This window comes from Rhinolophus hipposideros (genome assembly GCF_964194185.1).
Source record: "Rhinolophus hipposideros genome assembly, chromosome: 18".
Lineage (NCBI taxonomy): Eukaryota > Metazoa > Chordata > Mammalia > Chiroptera > Rhinolophidae > Rhinolophus > Rhinolophus hipposideros.
The window spans coordinates 19,767,448-19,772,884 of NC_138064.1; positions in this window are offsets into that span (position 1 = coordinate 19,767,448).

Sequence of the window (5,437 nt, forward strand, 5' to 3'; positions counted from 1 at the left end):
CAGAGGCCACATTTATTGCACGTCTTGAGGGAAACAGGTGACACACAAGTCCTAGAAATAAAGTTAAAATGGTAATAGATACAGGTAATTGATACATGGAAGCCTAGATAAATTACTCTTTTCCACTTTTGTTTATCTATTTACTATATCGCATCCAGGCACTGTTAGGCACTTGGGAGTACAAAAGTGAATCAGCTATGATTCTGCTCCTCTAGGTGCTAATAATGTCTTACAGAGAAGCTGAAAATGCTTAAATATAATCTAATGTAGAAAGTGACGAACATCATCAGAGGGCTAAAGGTAAAGTAATTAGAATAATTTAGAGCAGGAAGGATTCCTTCTGCTTGCATGTAGTCTTTGTAGACCAGGGCTCGTGAGCAGGGTTTTTAGGTATAATTAGATCCAGACACAGATTATGAGTAAGTTATAAGGAAAAGCAACAACATGAGCAAGAAAAGGAACAAAAGAGGGAAAGTATGGGATGTAAATAGAAAAAAAAAAGCCAACAGTTCAGTAGATTTAAAGCAGAAAATGACTGAAATGCAATAATAGACAATGTTTGGAAATACAGATTGGGTCCAGACCTTAGAAGACCTTGAAGAGCATGATAAGTGTAGTTCTTTAATTCAGGAATAGTGGCTAAAATTTGAATTATATAATGACTTTTATTGAGAGTTACCCTTTAGAGTATGTGAGAAAATGATAGCTCAGATCAGACTAAGGGCTGGTTGTCTGTTAAAGATGTAGCCATCCTCTTCAGAGGGACTCCAAAAAGTAATGCTTCTCCAGCCAGCATTGAAAAGGGCCTGGAATATTTACACAACCTTTTATTCTCATTTCCTATTTCTCTTGGTTTACTAAAACAAGAATGTATCACCTTCAATTATTTGACATTTCTTCTCCTGTAGAAGGAATTTGTTTATATGCCCATGCCAAAATTTCTCTCTTTCAAAAATCTAATTTCAGCTATTAATAATATAATAAAAGTGTGATTCATTGAGTGTCTGTAATATCCCAGACACTATGATGAGCCTATTAAAATATTTCATTTAATTCTCATAACAAGTCTACCAGTATAGTATTATTGTTCTGATTCTATACATAATGAAGCTGAGGATCTGAGACAAAATCACTCTTTCATTGTCTTACAACCAGCATGTTAAGATTTGAACACAGTATACTTTGACTCCAAGATAAACATAGCTTATCCACTATGACAACAATGAAAAATGCCGTGAATTCAACCTCTGGTCATCCTGGCATAAAAAGTCTGTAAATTTTATTGGTCTGGATTGTATCTTCCAATCAATTCTGTCATTTGAATTTCATAATAGAGATCTTAGACAAAATTTATCTTTTCCTTTCTTCTCTACATATAACATGGTTCTTTTCTACATTTATAAAGATTAATTGCTCCAGACTCGGTACCTTATATGACACTTGATTTTTGTCTTATAAAATTAAACCTGCAGTGGAATTTTATTGAAAGGCCTTTTCTTCTTGTAATATTCAGCCCTTAAGGATTCATTCCCAAAAGATCTGTGTTTAGCCATCTTCTTTGTGTACTTCATGCTCTTATTCACATCTATGATCTCAAGTAATGGCTCCCAATTCTAACTCTGTATTATGTACTCTTCTCCTGAGCCATACCTGCATTTTTTTCTTTACTGTTTTTCTCATTCTGAATGTCTCAAAAGTATTATTTACTCTCCCATTCCACATTTTCTAAATTGTATATCATCTTCCCACCACCACCACCACCACCAAATCCTGCCCTTAATATGCATCTAGGTACCAAAATCAGAAGCCAGGGAACCATATGAGATTCCTCTATTTCTTACCACCTCTACTCCCAGATAAGACCTGTCTTTTTTATCCTTCATTAAATAATTTATTTACACATTCATTCAGTTAGTTATTCAATGTATATACACTGAGTAGCTATTATGTTTCAGGTACATTGAGGAAAATAAGAGACAAAGACATACTTGGTCACTGTCTTCATGGAGGAAAAGGGAGGAGTCAAGGTGGATTACTGGATTTGGGGGTTGTCTTCTTGCCTTAAATGATTTTTTGAGACTAAAACTGGTCAAATATGTTTTTTCAAAAAGTGTGCAGCACTCTATTCTACCTTGTGTTATAGTTAGTTGTGTGTGTATCTTATCTTTTTTTGTCCAGATTGTGAGGGAAAAATGTATCATTCATCTCAGCAAATTATCTTCCACCTAGTCCATTATTCATAAGTGTTCATTGAATTAAAAGAGTGAATGCTGAGGTGGAAATGATTGGATATTAGATAAATAATCTCCCTTGAGGAACATAAACACAAACTTTCCATTTTAGGTGTTTAAAATCAAATTGCATGTTATTAATAGTCTCTTCTGCTGCATTTTTAAGCCTCCATAAATGGAGTGAAGCAAAGATTTAACGACTCGTATTTCACTGAGAGAGAGTCAAGGACAGTGAGCTGAAATATTCCTTGAATCAATACCTGGTTTGGGAAAGAATGAAATGCTCCCTCTTAATATCCAAACACGCCACTAATTGGGTTATATTTAATGGACCATCTCCCCTATGATGTGTCTTGGATTTATTCTTAAAAGGCACCATTGTCTTTTAATAGCTGAGAGCAAGTCCATGGCCTCTGTAGACCCCACAGTAATAGTTTCCTAAAAACATGTCTTCCCAGACAATCGAAAGAACTAATTTGTTAATGGTCACAACAGGGTAGCGTTGTTATTTGCCCAAGCATGTATAAGTCTCAAGTCTGATTCCATGGAAGAAAATTTAATGAGATAAAAGAATCACATTTCCATTATTTGTAACTGACAGGATATATTATTTTTATGGTACTAAAAATGAAACATCAATATGGGCAAAGAGTTGAAATAATGTTAAGGGAAAAAATAAAGCATGCATTTCATTTCAGATTGCTGGTGATTTGTAAACTGTTCTGTAACCTGCGTATTGCTTTCTGGACCGTTATAAAAATGCATGTTCAGTGTGTTCTCCCTCATAACAATACTGGAGGAGCTCAATGAGAGTGAAGGGAATAAAATGAGGGATGAAATGTTTACCATGCAAATTTCAGCTCAACAAATCATGTGATATTTCTTCTCTTGACTAATTCACATTTTATAAGACCTATTTTTAAACATGTGCCTCCTTCTCTATTGACTTTTCCTATGCCGAAGGGAGTCTGCCACACACAGAACATTTGTTCTGATATTTCCAAAATGAACTTGCTCATTTGTTTGGTAGAGTATTTCTGATTCCTCCATATCCACTCTCTTAAGCTGTTGCTACACTATTATTAAATATTAGTCGACTACTCTTTTTTCTCTTATACTTAGTAACTTTATGATTGCTTATGAAGGGCAAAATAAAAGTCACCCATGCTTCCTCCCAAGGAAGAATAGCTTAGCAAGAGTTATTTTTAAAAACATGCATAGTGAAATAAGCCAGACGGAGAAAGACAAATACTATATTATCGCACATGTGGAATCTAAAACAAACACAGAAAAACAAACTCATAGATACACAGAACAGATTGGAGGTTGCCAGAGGCTGAGGGTGGGGTGAAGGGAAGGGGCCAAAATGGGTGAAGGTTGGTCAAAAATTACAAACTTTTAGTTATGAAATAAATAGTTCCTGGGGATGTAATATGCATCATAGTGACTATAGTTAACAATACTGTATTGTGTATTTGAAAGTTGCTAAGACAGTAGAGCTTAAATGTTCCCATCACAAGAAGAAAACATGTAACTACCTATGCATAGTGATAAATGTTAACTAAATTTATTGTGGTAATTATTTTACAATATCTACATATGTCGTTATGTTGTACACCTAAAATTAATACAATATTTTATGTAAATTATACCTCAATTTAAAAAAACCTCATCTGCTCTACTGGAATAATAATCATACATAATAAATGTAAATGTAGATATTTAACTATCAAATCCAAATCTAAACCATAGTCTTAAAAATTCGAGAGCCCAAATTTTGTATAGTCTTTTAAAGTTGAATAAATCTGTGTCTTATTATATAAATTGGCTCATTTCCTTCATCTGGGCTCCAGGTTCTTCAAATTAGCTCATACTCATTTCTTAAGCGCTCATTTTTACTGGGAAATTTCTGAAGGCAATTTGTCGGTAAAGGCACGGTTATGAATTAGAAATTAACCATGAGCTGGTAGAAATAGAAGACCATATTTGTAAATGATAATTGAGTCAATTAAGAGTAGAAAATTGTCAAACCAGTTATTTATTGTCATACAGCTAGAATAACTACGACAGCAATGGTTTTCCCTCTTTTCAACCCTGTATTTCTTGTTTATATGGGCACAACCCCAAACTTTTTACTACAAAAAGAAAATCAAAAGCAAAAGGACTCATGTTTAGATTGTGACAAGATTAAAACTTCCCCACTGTGGTAAACTCTTGTCTGGCCAGCATCAATAATCCCCTACCCCATTTCTGGTAATTTCAATTTTGCTTTGGAGAACCAATCTTCTTGCACTCTCCGTTTATGTGGTCGTATGAGACTGACCTCATCCCCTAGCTTCACTAGGCAATCAGAGTAACTGATTGGTGCATAATGGGCATAGGAAACAACTTGGACCTGAGTCCCACCTTAAATTTTCCTTGCTTGGAAAAGGAATCTCTTTCTCCTGATGTTGCTAAACTTCTTGAAAATAAGTGAATTTTCCAAGGCCATTGTTTGGAGAGAGCCAAGTTGAGAAAAGAGACATTTTATTGAAATCATTGCTGAGTTCCTAGATGTACCTATAACCCGAGCTGCAAAAACAACACAACTCTGGTTTTAAAAAATCATAGATATAAATAAATCAAGAGCTATTTTATCATCATGGCCTGAAAGAATCAACTGATTTGAATATTCAACTGATTCAAAATCATATGTTCACACAAAAACCTACACAAAAACAAAAATGTTTATGACAGTGTTGTTTATGATTGCCAAAGGATAGATACAACCTCCATTAGGTAAATGAATAAACAAACTGGTACATCCATACAATGGAATATTATTCAGTGATAAAAGAAATAAGCCGTCAAGTCATGAAAAATCATGAATGAATTTTTAATGCATATTGCTAAATAAAAAAGTCTGAAAGGCTATATGGTTATAAAATTATAATTAGATAATATTCTAAGAAAGGCAAAATTATAGAGACAGTAAATAGATCAAAGGTAGTTATAGGTTTTGGGGGAGGGTTGAATAGGTGAAACATGGAGGTTTGTTGGGACAAGTAAATCTATTCTGTATGATGATACTCTGATGGTAGATAGATGATACTGTGAATTTGTCAAAACACATAGAACATTACAGCAAAGAGAGCTAACAATGTTTGTGAGCATTATAAAAATCATTTAGGATCCTGGGGAATCCAAGGAAGGAATGCAGATCATGA